We start from the raw sequence: 16,918 nt of genomic DNA, 5'->3' as shown, positions 1-16,918 counted from the left end.
AGCTGGAAACATGCTTTAATGGCTCTGCCTTGATTAACCCTCTTTGTGGTGAAGATTGAGTGACTACTCTCTGATTATGCCCTTCAGTCCGATACTCTCCCATAAGGGAAGCACCCTTTTTCACATCTAACCAAGAGGAATCTTCTATGTTTCAGTAAGGTTGCTCTCATTCTTCTAAACTCCAAGGAACACGGACCCAATCTACTCAACTCTCCTTCTTAAGACTAACCTTCCAGACCTAGTGAACCTGCTGTATTCTGTTTCCGTTGGCACTAGTCTTTCTTTTTTAGCTCTGAGGAACAAAACTGCTCCATATTCCAAGAGGCCTGATTTCATGCCTTTTGCAGTTTTAGTAAAACCTCCTAATTTTTATATACTGTTATCCTTGAAATAAGTACTAACATTTCATGGGCCTTTTTAATCCTTTGAATTTAGATTTTGTGATTCATGGACAGGACTCCCAAATTTCTCTGTAGTTTATTGGAGTCTATTCTACCTAGCAAAGTTCTTGACCTCCCATTTTCCTACGTTATATTTCATCTAACATGTTTTTGCCCATTTACTTGTATCCCTCTGCAGACTGTCTCATCCTTACCACTTGCTTTCCACCATATTTTTGTGTGATTCTCAAACTTGGCAATAGTACATTCACTTCCTTGATCTTTGTACAGCGATAGGCACTCCTCTCACAGATGAGACTAGGCTACCTCTCTGGGTTGTTCGCTTGTTCTGGTAGCACTGACTCACTTGGTCCCTACCTGGGGACACTCAGCATCTCTGTCTTGCCTGATTTGCACTTTGTCTCCTCAGCCAGAGCTTGAAGGCTCACAACATAGTGCCAGTAGAAAGCCGGGTAGTTTGCCTGCAGTTGTTATTCGATGGAGTGAACATGATGCTGGATGGTATTGTGCAACATCAGTGTTACACCTGCACCATGGGCTGGCCATGTGTGTGCCAAAGACTTTGCATGTGCTTTGAGCAAATGGCATTGTCTGAATGTGTTTAAGGGGAGTAGTCCACTATCAAATCCAGGAAAATAACATTCCGCAGGAGTCCTGTCACACAGTCCAGAGTATCCTCCAGTATCACTCCAGAAATACATATGTGGGCTGTCAGCTGCTGAGGGCGATCAGGATCCTTATTTCCTTGGATTCAGGGAGTAGGTCACAGTCGCTGGTAAAATGAGGTTCAGGGCTGTTTGGCGAAGTTGCTGAAGATTTGATCACAGTTAGTCCTGAGGTTGGTTGTCCACTAAAATCAAAAAGTATTTTTAGAAGCCTCTGGTGTGGGATGGAGGCTGTTTTACCAATGGTGGGAATTGGAGTGAGAATGCTGGGATACCAATGACCTTACAACAGTGAAGTGGGGGAGTTGCTCGGTGTATGTGTAAATAACCATGTCACCTTTTTGTATGCTTTCTTTCACTCTCGCTCAGTCAATGCAATCTCTGATTCTGCAGCCAGGCTGGAGGTGGAGGTCACTGGCTTTGTTAGGTGATGCTGGAGTGTTTGTGTCTAGAGGGCCCAGGCATGCTGAGTATGCCTCGTCCAGAGACGAGTACACCCTCCTCAGTCTGAACTCCCTCAGGACTGAGTGGGAGGCTTACCTCTATGCTCCCCATGAATCCTGTACATTCCCTCTGATCATCACAGCCACCTCCATCTTTCACACATCTGGCACAGACAACATGAATGCATGGTGTAGATTCCTCTGTATCTATGCAGAATGGAGGGAAGGTATGTTTGACATCAAATAAAACCTGAGTCACAAGATGTGATGCTGGAAAAGCGCAGCCAGTCAGGCAGCATCCGAGGAGTGGGAGAGTTGATGTTTTGAGCACAAGTAAGCCTGCCTGTCAGTGTGTGGGGGAGGGGGAGAGGAGGTGGGGGAAAGTGGGTAGAATGCATTCTGCAATGCATTAGAAATGTAATACTTGTAATATTTGTCAACAAATCTGAAATAAAATTAAAACCACAAAACAAAGGGATAATCTTAAATTGATCATTCTCGGGTGAATGGAATACCTTCTGTGCTGAAACTCACCTGCTGCTCCTATGTTTGTTTGTGCATTTGTATGCAGATTTATTGACACTGTGGGATTGAAATGCCCAGGTAGAATGTTAAATATTTGTCCCCTTTTGTTTGTCAGAGTTGGGGTGGAGTACTCACTTTAATGTTTTCCGTTGGTCTCCAGACTTCTTTCCCTAGTTATGGAGTCCTTTTTTTTTGAGGCCTGAAAAGAACAGTGTATCATTGGGTCTTTTTGTAAACCTCCACTTTCAGAAAAGAGCAGTGTTAAATTTGTGCAAAAATACTTAACTGCTCTCACTACTCTGTTTAGATATCTTACATTTCTGCACACGTTGCAGGAAAGGCAGTGCCAGTATTCAGCCCACAGTCATTGTGTTGGGAAGAGTGATGCATCAACTATCTTAGTGATTTAGTAATGATTTCTTTTAAGCTATAGCTTACCCTAACACTCCTAGTATTTCAAGGGACACTAGAATGCTCCTTACCAAATACAATAAGTATAGTGCTGGGCTCTTGTGAAATTATTCAGAGTGGCACTTGTGGTTATTTAGGGCTCAGTTGTTGACAAGTATGTCCTGGCTCCCCTCTCTCTGTGTTGAAGAATTAGTTGGACAGGGTTTTTTTCTTTGCTCCTCTCTGTCGCTTGGAGGTTTCTTCTCATGTGGATGGAATGTTTCTTCTCATTTGGCAGGGATGCTGCCAAAGTACAAACAAGAAACAAGTGGTACAAATGAGTGAGCTGTCTCTTAGAATGATGTCAGTTTGTAATTTTCTGCTCTGCCCTCTGTAGAAGTCAAAAAGTAGGTTGGTCAAGCATTGGCTTTTCCCCCAGTCTGTCTTTTTGTTAGTGTTTTGCGGAATGGAAAATAAACTCACTAATATCTGAAGGGCTGTCCATTGAGATCTAACATAGAAAAACCACAGCCCTGTGTTATACAGAACAGTTCACTTTACAACAGTCCAGCACGAAGTGTTGTACAACTAATTAATTCTGGTCACTGTCATAATGTAGGAAAACAAGAAGTCATTTCTTCCACCTCCTGCTGGAGAAGGTGCTTTGTGTTCAACCATAATTGACAGAAATTATACAACAAGGGGAAAAACTTCTTTTTGCTACTGTTTCTCAGCAATTACATCAATTCCAGAGGATTCTGGGTAATCCAAGATGGAGGACGGGAAAAATTTCTAGTCGTTAGAGCTGCTCCTTTTACACTTTGAGGTATTTTAGGTGCTGGAGGTGATTTCCTTTCATTCCAGGCGCAGCAATTACTGTTTTATATGCTGTTGCATTATTTTGGAACTTTGGAAAAAAAAAGTCAAAAACAACAGCAGTTTTCAAAGGGAGAAGAACAGACAAAGGAAGCACATGGTGAGGTCAGTGCAGGAGAGAGAGACAGAGAGAAAGAAACTGACACAGCAGTGAGCCTGCATAGTTACTGCCTTTGCTGTTTGAATTCATGTATCGCTGAACATCGGAGTGCTTCTGGGAAAATTAACAAACAATGAAATTCACAACTGATCTCTGAGGAAATGTTGGGGTGAAGTTCACATCACAGAAACAGGTAAGTAAGTTTTTAGGTTTGGCCTATGGAGAGTCTACAGTAGTGAGTAGAGTGGGTTTGTTCTTATGTTTTTGGAGATATGTCTTTTGATTAAACTTAAAACGTAAGCCACAACTATTAATTTAACCTGGGGCAGTGTTTGTCGAGGAACAACAGGTGTTTTCTGGGTCTGTGGATTGTGAAAGGAGCAAAAATGGCTTTAGTAGAGTGATATGTGCTTGTCAGATGTGGGAGTTAAGAGTTTTTAAGGGTTACTGCAGACTATATCCGCAATAAATGCCTTTGGTTGCGAATCTTATCAGATCGAATGAATTGGTTAGAGGGACAGTTAGAAGCAATGAGGAATTTGCAACAGCAACAGTATGTGATGGATGGCAGTTATAGGAAGGGTGGGGTGGTGGGGGGGGGTGGGGTGCAGAAGTCTCAGATATAATCACATAGATGGGTTAACTCCAGGAAGGTAAGAGAGGTAGGCAGGTAGTGCAGGAGTCTTCTGTGGCTATTCCCATTTCAAACAAGTATGTTGTTTTGGAAAATGTAGGGGGTGATGGATTCTCAGGGGAATGTAGCACAAACAGCCAAGTTTCTGGTACTCAGACTGGCTCTAATGTAATGAGAGGTACATCGGGTTCCAAGGGATCAATTGTGTTAGGGGACGCTCTAGTCTGAGGTACAAACAGACATTTCTGTGGCCAGCAGCGAAAAATCAGAATGGTGTGTTACTTCCCTGGTGCCAGGATCAAGGATGCCTCAGAGGGTGCAGAATGTTCTCAAAGGGGAGAAGGGTCAGAAAGAGGTCATTTTCCCTTCCTATGTCATTGGTTCCAATATGGACAAGGTTGAAATTCTAAAGGGAGATTACAGAGTTAGGCAGGAATATTTTTAAAAAAAAGGTCCTCGAGAGTAGTAATATCTGGATTACTCCGGGTGCTACAAGCTAGTGAGGACAGGAATAGGAGGATAGAGCAGATGAATGCATGGCTGAGGAGCTGGTGTATGGGAGAAGGATTTGCATTTTTTTGGATCATTGGAATCTCTTGGGGTAGAAGTGACCTGTACAAGAAGGAAAGAATTGCACCTAAACTGTAAGGGGACTAATGTACTGTCAGGGTGATTTGCTAGAGCTGCTCGGGAGAATTTAAACTAGTAAGGTGGGGGGGTGGGACCCAGGGAGACAGTGAGGAAAGAGATAAATCTGAGACTGGTACAGTTGAGAACAAAAGGTGAGTCAAACAGTCAGGGCAGACAGGGACAAATTAGAGAACAAGGTAGGACTGATAAATTAAACTGCATTTATTTCAATGCAAGGGGCCTGACAGGGACAGCAGATGAACTCAGGGCATGGTTCGGAACATGGGACTGGGATATCATAGCAATTATAGAAACATGGCTCAGGGATGGGCAGGACTGGCAGCTTAATGCTCCAGGATACAAATGCTACAAGAAGGATAGAAAGGGTGGCAAGAGATAAGGGATAGCATTACAGCTGTGTTGAAGGAGCATATTCCTGGGAATACATCCAGGGAGGTTATTTTGGTGGAACTGAGAAATAAGAAAGAGATGATCGCCTAATTGGGATTGTATTATTGACCCCTAATAGTCAGAGGGAAATTGAGAAACAAACTTGTAAGGAGATCTCAGCTATCTGTAAGAATAATAGGGTGGTTATGGTAGGGGACTTTAACTTTCCAAACATAGACTGAGACTGCCATATTGTTATGGGTTTAGATGGAGAGGAATTTGTGTGTACAAGGAAATTTTCTGATTCAGTATGTGGATGTACCTACTCGAGAAGGTGCAAAACTTGACCTACTCTTGAGAAATAAGGCAGGCCAGGTGATTGAGGTGTCAGTGGGGGAGCACTTTGGGGCCAGTGACCATAATTCTATTAGATTTTAAATAATGATGGAAAAGGATAGACCAGATCTAAAAGTTGAAGTTCTAAATTGGAGAAAGGCTAATTTTGACGGAATTAGGTAAGAACTTTCAAAAGCTGATTGGGGGCAGATGTTCGAAGGTAAAGGTACAGCTGGAAAATGCGAAGCGTTCAGAAAGGAGAGAGTGAGAATCCAGAGAAAGTATATTCCTGTTAGGATGAAAGGGAAGGCTGGAAGGTAAACGGAATGCTGGATGACTAAAGAAATGGAGGTTTTGGTTAAGAAAAGGAAGGAAGCATATGTAAGGTATAGATAGAGTGAATCCTTAGAGTATAAAGGCAGTAGGAGTATACTTAAGAGGGAAATCAGGAGGGCAGAAAGGGGACATAGCTTTGGCAATTAGAATTAAGGAGAATCCAAGGGGTTATTACAAATACATTAAGGACAGAAGGGGAACTAGGGAGAGAATAGGGCCCCTCAAAGATCAGCAAGGTGGCCTTTGTGTGGAGCCACAGAAAATGGGGGAGATACTAAATGAGTATTTTGCATCAGTATTTACTGTGGAAAAGGGTATGGAAGATATATATACTGTAGGGAAATAGATGGTGGCACCTTGCAAAGTGTCCATATTACAGAGGAGGAATTGCTGGATGTCTTGAAACATATAAAGATGGATAAATCCCCAGGACCTGATCAGGTGTACCCTAGAACTCTGTGGGAAGCTAGAGAAGTGATTGCTGAGCCTCTTGCTGAGATATTTGTATCATCGATAGTCACAGGTGAGGTGCTGGAAGAATGGAGGTTGGCTAACATGGTGCCACTGTTTAAGAAGGGTGGTAAGGACAAGCCAGGGAACTGTAGACCAGTGAGCCTGATGTCGGTGGTGGGAAAGTTGTTAGGGAAGTCCTGAGGGACGGGATGTACATGTATTTGAAAAGGCAAGGAGTGATTAGGGATAGTCAACATGGCTTTGTGTGGGAAATCATATCTCTCAAACTTGATTGAGATTTTTGATGAAGTAACAAAGAGGATGAGGGCAGAGCGGTAGATGTGATCTATATGGACTTCAGTAAGGCATTTGACAAGGTTCCCCATGGGAGACTGGTTAGCAACGTTAGATCTCACGCTAAACAGGGCGAACTAACCATTTGGATACAGAACTGGCTCAAAGGTAGAAGACAGACAGTGGTGGAGGGTTGTTTTTCAGACTGGAGGCCTGTGACCAGTGGAGTGCCACAAGGATTGGTGCTGGGCCCTATACTTTTTGTCATTTATATAAATGATTTGGATGCGAGCATAAGAGATACAGTTAGTAAGTTTGCAGATGACACCAAAATTGGAGGTATAGTGGACAACGAAGTGGGTTACCTCAGGTTACAACAGGATCTTGATCAGATGGGCCAATGGGCTGAAAAGTGGCAGATGGAGTTTAATTCAGATAAATGCAAGGTGCTGCATTTTGGGAAAGCAAATCTTAGCAGGACTTATACCTTTAATGGTAAGGTCCTAAGGAGTGTTGCTGAACAAAGAGACCTTGGAGTGCAGGTTCATAGCTCCTTGAAAGTGGAGTCGCAGGTAGATAGGATAGTGAAGAAGGCGTTTGGTATGCCTTCCTTTATTGGTCAGAGTATTGCATACAAGAATTGGGAGATCATGTTGCGGCTGTACAGGACACTGGTTAGGCCACTGTTGGAATATTGTGTGTAATTCTGGTCTCCTTCCTATTTGAAAGATGTTGTGAAACTTGAAAGGGTTCAGAAAAGATTTACAAGGATTTTGCCAGGGTTGGAGGATTCGAGCTCTAGGGAGAGGCTGAACAGGCTGGGGCTGTTTTCCCTGAAGCGTCTAAGGCTGAGGGGTGACCTTTTAATAAAGATTTACAATATCATGAGGGGCATAGATAGGATAAATAGGCAAAGTCTTTTCCCTGGGACTGGGGAGTCTGGAACTAGAGGGCATAGGTTTAGGGTGAGAGGAGCAAGATATAAAAAGAGACCTAAGGGGCAACTTTTTCACTCGGTGGTATGTGTATGGAATGAGCTGCCAGAGGATGTGTTGGAGGCTGGCACAATTGCAACATTTAAGAGGCATTTGGATGGATATGAGTAGGAAGGATTTGGAGGGATATGGGCCAGGTGCTGGCAGTGGGACTAGATTGAGTTGGGGCATCTGGTTGGCATGGATGGGCTGGACCAAAGGGTCTCTCTCTTTATGCTGCACACCTCTGACTCTGTGGAGGCACTGGTGTTGGACAGGGGTGGACAAAGTTAAAAAATCTCTCAATGCCAGGTTATAGTCCAACAGGTTTATTTGGAACTGTGGTACTGGAAAAGCACTGCAGGTCAGGCAGCATTCAAGAAGCAGAAAAATCGCCCTTCATCAGAAATGAGCCCTGATGAAGGGCTTGTGCCTGAAATGTTGATTCTCCTGCTCCTTGGATGCTGCCTGACCTGCTGCGCTTTTCCAGCATCACACTCTTGGCTCTGATCTCCAGCATCTGCAGTCCTCACTTTCTACAGGTTTATTTGGAAGCACTAACTTTTGGAGCACTGCTCCTTCTTCAGTTAGCTCAGGAGCAGGATCATAAGACAAAATTTAAAGCAAAAGATTACCGTATCATACAGATGAAATGATATATTGTTCAATGTCATTTCAGCTGTATGATACGGTAATCTTTTGCTTTAAATTTTGTCTTATGATCCTGCTCCTGAGCTAACTGAAGAAGGAGCAATCGTCCGAAAGCTGGTGCTTCCAGACTATAACCTGGTGTGATTGTCAATTTCAGTGATGTGAAGGATTTTGAAAACTGGTGATGACCACTTTTGCAAATGGATAAACCATAGGTTGAAACTTTCTCTTGGCTTTGGAGAAAATTACCTGCTTGCTTTCATGCCTCTCGAACCCCACACCCAACCTAACATGACTTTGCTCCCCTTTTGTCTCTTCATGCTGGATTGGTTTCACAATGCGCTTGATGACCTATACTGGGATGTGTGAGGAGTGAAGGTGGAATATGAGCCAGTTAAAAGGGCCACCCCTCATTTTGCAACAGAGTACTCCAGTTCCTAGCAGCGTTTAGAGCCCTCCCTCATTCCCTGCACACCATGGAACGTCTGTCACCTCTTTGCCACCACGTAACCTCTAGGTGTTCTCAGATCATCTGTGTCACCTCCATCTTGTGTACACATCCTGAATACACAATACACAGTCCTCATTCTATGCAGAAATGGAGGGAAAAGGGGGGGAACAAGAAAATATTTTGCCATCTAATAAAGCCTGGATATCATTGGTGTGGAGGGTGGTGTTAAAGTACATTGTGCAATGCAAAAGAAAACATATTTGTGGTCCTGTTGGCAAATATCAACAAATCAAATTAAAACTACAAATCAAAGGGATAAACCTAAATTGACTCCATTCTCCGATGAATGGAACACCTTCTGTGCTGAACCCCATTAGCACCTAATACTCTGTCAAGCATTGATAATGGCCACAGCTATCCAATATTCTTCCCACTTGACGTGAGCTTCTTTTGCAAAGGCTAACAACTGCACAAGCTTAATGTATTCCCTAATGTGACACATTTAATTTTTAGCCTTTGGTATTTACATTCTGGTAAAATCTTAGTAAAAAAGTGCTGGAGAAACACTGGTCAGGCAGCATCTGTGGAGAGAGAAAGAGGTTTAACATTTTGAGTCCAATATAATTTTCTCTGCAATGTTGAGTTTCTCTAGCATTTCTGGTTCTTATTTCCCAATATTAATATAATTGTAAAAATCCTGATCAAGGGATATTTTAATCCCCTTAACCTAAATAGCAAATCTTGTGCAAATGTTAGTCTCTGCAGCAGAAGCCCCTGTCAAGTGGGAAGAATATGAAAGTTTGCCAGTCAGCCATGTGATGGAAAGAAAGATCTAACTGCCATTGTAGCTTCAGACAACAACATACATGCAAGAAACACGTGACGCCACAGCAGCCTGTACTAAGTGTGAACTGTAACATACCACTATACCTATTCATAGTCATAGAGAGATATAGTACAGAAACGGACCCTTCGGTTCACCTTGTCCATGCCAATGAGAAATTCTAACCTAATCTAGACCCTTTGCCAGTATTTGGCCCATACCCCTCTGAAACCTTTCCAATTCATCAAGATGCCTTTTAAATGTTGTAATTGTATCAGCCTCCACCACTTCCTCAGACAGCTCATTCCATACAGGCATGATCCTCTGTGTGGAAAAAGTTGCCCTTCCATCCCTTTTCAATCTTTCCCCTCTCACCCTAACTTTATGCTGTCTAGTTGTAGACTCCCCCACCCCATGGAAAAGAACTTGTCTATTTGCCCTGTCCATGCATCTCACGATTTAATAAATCTCTCTCTGGTCACAGCTCAGCCTCAGACATTCCAGGGAAAACAGCCCCAGTCTATTCAGTCTCTCCCAATAGCCCAAACCCTCCAAACCTGGCAACGTCCTTGTAAATCTTTGCTGAACCCTTTCAAGTTTCACAACATCCTTCAGATAGGAGGGAGACAGTCTTGCATGCAGTATTGTGTATGGATCACATCCACCACTCTGTTCTCATCAATCCTCTTCAGTGGTACTTCAAAAAAACTCAATCAAGTTTGTGAGACATAATTTCTCACGCACAAAGCCATGTTGACTATCCCTAATCATTCCTTGCCTTTCCAAATACATGTACATCCTGTCCCTCGGGATTCCTTCCAACAATGTGCCCACAACTGATGTCAGGCTTACCCCTCTATATAGTTCCCTGGCTTTTCCTTACCACATTTCTTAAGTAGTGGCTCCACGTTAGCCAACCTCCAGTCTTCCAGCATCTCTCCTGTGACTATCGGTGATGCAAATATCTCAGCAAGGGGCCCAGCAATTACCATTTCCCTAATTTCCCACGTAGTTCTAGGGTACACCTGGGGATTTATCCACCTTTTTTATAAGTTTTCAGACATCCAGCACCACCACCTCAGTAATATGGACATTTTTCAAGATGTTGCTATTTATTTTGCTATGTACTCTATCTCTTATCCTTCTCCACAGTAATTGCTGATGCACAATACTCGCTTAGTATCTTCCCTCATCTCCTCAGATTCCACATGTAGGCTGCCTTGCTGATCTTTAAGGGACCCGATTCTCTCTCAATTACCCTTTGTCCTTTAATGTGTTTGGAGAATCCCTTAGAATTCTCCTTAACCCTATTTGCCAAAGCTATCTCCTGTCCCCTTTTTGCCCTCCTGATTTCCCTTTCAGTATACTCCTACTGCCTTTATACTGTTCCAAGGATTCACTCGATCTCTGCTGTCTATACCTGACACATTCTTAACCAAAACTTCAATTTCTCTAGTCAGCCAGCTTTCCCTAAACCTACCAGCCTTTTTTCTTTCACCCTAACAGTAATATACTGTCTTTAGACTCTGGTTATCTCATCTCATTTTTTGAAGGCTACCCATTTTCCTGCTGTCCCTTTTACCTGTGAACATCTGCCCCCAATCAGCTTTCAAAAGTTCTTGCCTAATACTGTCAAAATTAGCCTTTGTCCAATTTAGAACTTCAACTTTTAGAGCTGGTCATTCCTTTTCCATCACTATTTTAAAACTAATAGAATTATGGTTGCTGGCCCCAAAGTGCTACCCTACTGACACCTCAGTCACCTGCCCTGCCTCATTTCCCAAGAGTAGGTCAAGTTTTGCACGTTCTCGAGTAAGTACATCGACATTCTGCATCAGAAAATTTTCTGGTGCACACTTTACAAATTCTTTTCTATCAAACCCTCTCACTATGGCAGTCCCAGTCATGTTTGGAAAGTTAAAATCTCCTACCATTATCACCCTATTATTCTTACAGATAACTGATATTTCCTTCCAAGTTTGTTTCTCAATTTCCTGCTGACTATTGTAATACAATTCTGATAAGGTGGTCGTCTCTTTCTTATTTCTCAGTTCCACCCAAATAACATCCCTGGAGGTATTCCCTGGAATATCCTCCTGTAAGCATAGGAGTGGGAAGTTGTGCGTGAAGTCCGAGGAGATAGGGGAAGTGTTAAATGAATACTTTTTGTCAGAATTGAGACTAGAAAAAGTCAATGTGGTCGAGGAGAATATTGAGATAAGGTCTCCTGGACTAGATGGGATTGAGATGCACAAAGAGGGGGTGTTAGCAATTCTGGAAAGCATAAAAATAGATAAGTCCCCTGGGCTAATGCGATTTATCCTAGGATTCCCTGGGAAGCCAATGAGGAGATTGCCAAGCCTTTGAATTTGATCTTTGTCATTATTGTTTACAGGGGTAATGCCAGAAGACTGGAGGATAGCAAATGTTCTCTTGTTCAAGAAGGGGAGTAAAGACAACTCTGGACATCATAGACCTGTGAGCCTTACTATGGTTGTGGATAAAGTGTTGGAAAGGGTTTTAAGAGAGAGGATTTATAATCATCTAGAGAGGAATAAGTTGATGAGGGATTGTGAAGGTAGAGGTAAAAACAATAACTGCAGATGCTGGAAACCAAATTCTGGATTAGTGGTGCTGGAAGAGCACAGCAGTTCAGGCAGCATCCAACGAGCAGCAAAATCGACGTTTCGGGCAAAAGCCCTTCATCAGGAACTGCCTTTATTCCTGATGAAAGGCTTTTGCCCGAAACGTTGATTTCATTGACCATTGGATGCTGCATGAACTGCTGTGCTCTTCCAGCACCTCTAATCCAGAAATTGTGAAGGGTAGGTCATGCCTCAAATCTTATTGAATTCTTTGAGAAGGTGACCAAACAGGTGGATGAGGGTAAAGCAGTTGATATGGATTTCAGTAAGGCATTCATTAAGGTTCTACACGTTAGGCTATTGCACAAAATAGAGGCATCAGATTAAGGGTTGATTTAGCGGTTTGGATCAGAAATTGGCTAGCTGAAAGAAGACAGAAGGTGGTTGATGGGAAATGTTCATCCTGGAGCTCAGTTACTAGTGGTGTACCGCAAAGATCTGTTTTGAGTCCACGGTTGTTTGTCATTTATATAAATGACCTGTATGATGGCATAGAAGGAGGGGTAAGTAAATTTTGCGGATCACACTAAGGTCTGTAAAGTTTTGGAGAGTGACAAGGGACATAGATAAGCTGCAGAGTTGGGTTGAGAGGTGGTGAATGGAGTTTTAATGCAGAAAAGTGAGAGGTGATTCACTTTGAAAGGAGTAACCGGAACAAAGTACTGGGCTAATGATAAGATTCTTGGAGGTGTCGACGAGCAGAGAGATTTCTATGTCCAAGTACATAGATCCTTGCAAGCTGCCACCAAGTTGATAGAGTTGTTAAGAAGGCATATGGTGTGTTAGCTTTTATTGGTAGAGGGATTGAGTTTCAGAGCCATGAGATCATGCTGCAGCTGTACAAAACTTTGGCGTGGCCACATTTGGAGTATTATTTACAGTTCTGGTCACCGCATTATAGGAAGAATGTGGAAGCTTTAGAAAGGATTCAGAGGAGATTACTAGGGTGTTGCCTGGTTTGGAGGGAAGGTTTTACGAAGAAAGGCTGAGGGACTTGAGGCTGTTTTCATTAGAGAAGAACATTGAGAGGTGACTTAATTGAGACATAAGATAATCAGCGGGCTAGGTAGGTTGGACAGTGAGAGCCTTTTTTCCCTGGATGGTGATGGTTAGTATGAGGAAACGTAGCTTAAAATTGAGGGGGATAGATAGTTTCTATACTCGATAGTAGGGATGTGGACCACACTGCCTGCAACAGTAGTAGACTCACCAACTTTAAGGGCATTTAAATGGTCATTGAATAGACATATGAAAGAGAATAGAATAGTGTAGGTTAGATGGGCTTCAGATTGGTTCCATAGGTCGGTGCAATATAGAGGGACAAGTGGCCTGTACTTGTGCTGTTCTAAGAACAGCCGTAATGTTATCCCTAATCAAAAATGCTACTCCCTCTCCTCTCTTGCCCCCCTTTCTGTCCTTCCTACAGCAACTATACCCTGGAACATTAAGCTACCAGTCTTGTCCATCCCCGAGCCACATCTCTCTAATTACTATGATATTCCAATTCCACGTTCTCAACCATGCCCTGAGTTCATCTGCCTTCTGTTAGGCCTCTTCCATGGAAATAAATGCAGTTTAATTAATCAGTCCTATGTCATTCTTTGTTCCTGTCTGTCTGTCTCAACTGTACCAGAATTGGTCTGATCTCTTTCCTCACTAGTTTTACAAGTTTAAATCCTCCAGACCAGCTCTAGCAAATCTCCCCACCAATATCTTAGTCCCCTACCAATTTAGGTGCATGCCATCCTTCTTCTACAGGTCACTGTACAATCAGAGTAGCCCTGAAAATTTTAAAGGGTTACCATCTAAAACTGTACTCAAATGGAAGGACAAATACAACAGAATAGGGTTTTGCCTAATGAGGTGACTTTTGTCATATTGTGACACTAAAATTGTTCATCGTATTACCAATGCCAATAGGAACATATCTTGTTCTAAGTGCATAACGTGAATTGGGAGTTTTGGTTAGCTCTGGCTAGGTAATTGGTTATGATGCAGTGTCATGCCAACAGGGTGGGTTTAACTCCTGCACTGGCTGAGGCCACCCTGAATATCTGTTGAACTTGACCTTGCCTTCCCCGAGGTGCTTCCACCCTTGGGTGACTGTTTAACCCAATGAGAGAGTAGCCCTGAACATGCATAGTAATGCAACATACTAATTGTCATTCATTTGTAAACTACTATTTCTGGAATAATAATATCCATTATTTATAGCAATTGGGAAACGATGTACAAGAGGTTTTATAGTACTGAAACCCTTTGTAGAATTATTTACCATTCTGTCTTCATTTAGTCAATCCAGTCCCGAACAGCTCCTTGTGGACTAATCTAGTTCCAGTGCCTTACTGGATCTCGCTTAGTCCTGCAAGTTTATTTACTTCAAGTGTCCATCCAATTTCATTTGTGAAACTATTAATTGTCTCACCATGCAGCACGCTGATGGATTGAGAGTTAGAGGTAACTACTGGATTAGTGGTGCTGGAAGAGCACAGCAGTTCAGGCAGCATCCAACGAGCAGCGAAATCGACGTTTCGGGCAAAAGCCCTTCATCAGGAATAAAGGCAGTGAGCCTGAAACGTGGAGAGATAAGCTAGAGGAGGGTGGGGATGGGGAGAAAGTAGCATAGAGTACAATGGGTGAGTGGGGGAGGAGATGAAGGTGATAGGTCAAGGAGGAGAGGGTGGAGTGGATAGGTGGAAAAGAAGATAGGCAGGTCGGACAAGTCAAGGAGACAGTGCTGAGCTGGAAGTTTTTGAAACTAGGATGAGGTGGGGGAAGGGGAAATGAGGAAGCTGTTGAAGTCCATATTGATGCCCTGGGGTTGAAGTGTTCCAAGGCGGAAGATGAGGCGTTCTTCCTCCAGGCGTCTGGTGGTGAGGGAGCGGCGGTGAAGGAGGCCCAGGACCAGACTATACTCTCAGTTAGAGGTAACTACCACTTGCTGTGCTAAAGGAAGTTCTTACTCCTATCTCTTGACACAAATCTTAAATCTTTGTCCCCTCGTCTTTGTACCATCACCTGTCAGAAAGAATGTTTTTGTCTATCCTGTACAAATCTGTCAGACTCTGGTATACCCTGTATCAAATCTCCTCTATCTCCTTTGACCTGCAGTCAACAAGCTTGGAAAGACTGAGCGGGATCTCTGTGAGGAGGAGTGAAGAGTCAAGGGCCTGACATCCTTCGTGTGGTGGAGGAAAGGTGCAAGATTTTCAGATGACCATTCCTGCTTTTTCATGTTTGCCACCTCTTAAATATATGGTGTTGAGTAATGGCTGTTTTGAGAACTTGCCACGAATCCTCTTTTGGTGCTTTGTCGTGGGCCTATCTAGTAATAAGATTATACCTCTGTAGAATATCTACAGAGGAGGCACTTTTCTTTGTGCGTATTCCTTTTGCCGTCATGCAATAAATCAATCACGAGTGCTGCTGCAGATCAGTTTCCCTGCAAAAACTTGAAACAAACTTTGTTTCCATCCATAGAATGGGTTGAAGACTAGTATTTTAAACTTGAGTAAGGGCAGTTATGAAAGAATGAAAACAGGGCCAACTCAAATATGCTTGCAAGCAAACTTAAGGAATAGGTCAATGGTGTTGCAGTTGCAGACATTTTAGGGGATATTTCTGAATACAGATAACAGATATATATCAAAGGGAAGTCCCACCATCCATGTCAATTAAATTTTAAAGGTAGTATCTGAGCTAAAGAAAGAGCATGTACTGCACACAGTAGATTGCTTTTCCTGCCCAAGGAATGAATGAATGAATTATTAAACAGGACAGGAAAATTGGAGTTCAAGGGAATGTTATCTGGAATGAAAAAAAATATCATTGACATTTTTATTGGATTTTGTTTTGAAAAGGAAAAGTTAGGGAAAGTGAATTTGGGGAATTAATGGTAAATGAATTAAACACATCAATCTTTACTATAGATACAAGTAACATCCCAGAAATGGGAATTAAACACCAAGGTAAGAATGCAGTAGGCAAAACTCCAACCGCTGTCCAATAAAATATAATGTACAACAACAATGTGCTTTCCACAAATCCATTCCATCTTTTGAGGCTAGATTCTGTTCGTGGCTGAATCAAGAAACTGTTGCAGCAGAGAGATACCTCAGTTTGTACGTGTAACTATTATTTTCTATCCTATCAAGAAGGAATGTAGAGAAGCATAACCTAATGATACTATCGTTTTTAAATTTTGGTTTGTTTTGCTTAATGTTGACATAAAACAAAGGTGAGCAACACCGGAGAAATACAATTAACGTCAACGTCTTCTTGAACCAAGAAAACATCATGCTTAATTGTACACTGGTTTAAGGGCTGTACGTGGTCATATTGGCTGTGTTGGTGATCTAACTCCATGCAGCTTGTATTCTTGTTTATACTGGATGGTGGCCTACAATTCAAATAGGGGTCCCAGAGATTTTTTGTCAATAAGACAAGGTTTTCTGATCTCCTTTCCTGAATGCTGGATAAGCAGAAAAACACTGCACCAGGTTTGCAAATTTTGTTAACTTTATTCAATGCACTCCATTTAGCAGAAAGATCAACAGCCCAAGAAGGATTTTGAAGAGGGATAACTTCAGAAAAACAAATATTTTAATTATCCAACTCTTTGTGGAATTCAATGAACATGGTATGGAAAAAAAAATCTTCACGTCTCTTTAAATAGATTTTTAAAGATTAATGGAAGTGGTCAAAAAGAGATGCAATTAAATTCGCAACAATACTTTGTAACTATTTCATAGTTTCTAAACACTTTTATGGTGTAATGTCCAACTTGAGTGGAGGATAAGAATTGAGTTTTTAAAAATCGTGCTGGTCAAAAGTCAGTAGATTACACTGTCCAGAGCAATTACCAAATCCTAAATTAATAATAAAAATTAGAAAATGTTGGA

At 42.2% G+C, this 16,918-nt stretch overlaps 1 protein-coding gene across 11 annotated transcripts in view; it reads left to right on the top strand.

Moving 5' to 3' along the window:
• Window positions 1–16,918, top strand: part of LOC140464516 (protein FAM184B-like) — a 199,330-nt gene that overhangs the window by 25,453 nt on the left and 156,959 nt on the right. The window contains exons 1-2 of one of the 11 annotated variants that reach the window (XM_072560169.1): window positions 3,235–3,593; window positions 15,129–15,215. The exons of 9 other annotated variants lie outside the window; for them this stretch is intronic. The gene's annotated coding sequence lies outside the window, so the exon portion shown is untranslated. Of the gene's footprint in view, window positions 1–3,234; window positions 3,594–15,128; window positions 15,216–16,918 lie in introns of those variants that run through there. One more of the 11 variants, XM_072560079.1, reaches the window with a different exon arrangement.

Source organism: Chiloscyllium punctatum, chromosome 1, assembly GCF_047496795.1.
Source record: "Chiloscyllium punctatum isolate Juve2018m chromosome 1, sChiPun1.3, whole genome shotgun sequence".
NCBI classification, from domain to species: Eukaryota; Metazoa; Chordata; class Chondrichthyes; order Orectolobiformes; family Hemiscylliidae; genus Chiloscyllium; species Chiloscyllium punctatum.
This window is presented reverse-complemented; position numbering and strand designations above follow the sequence as displayed.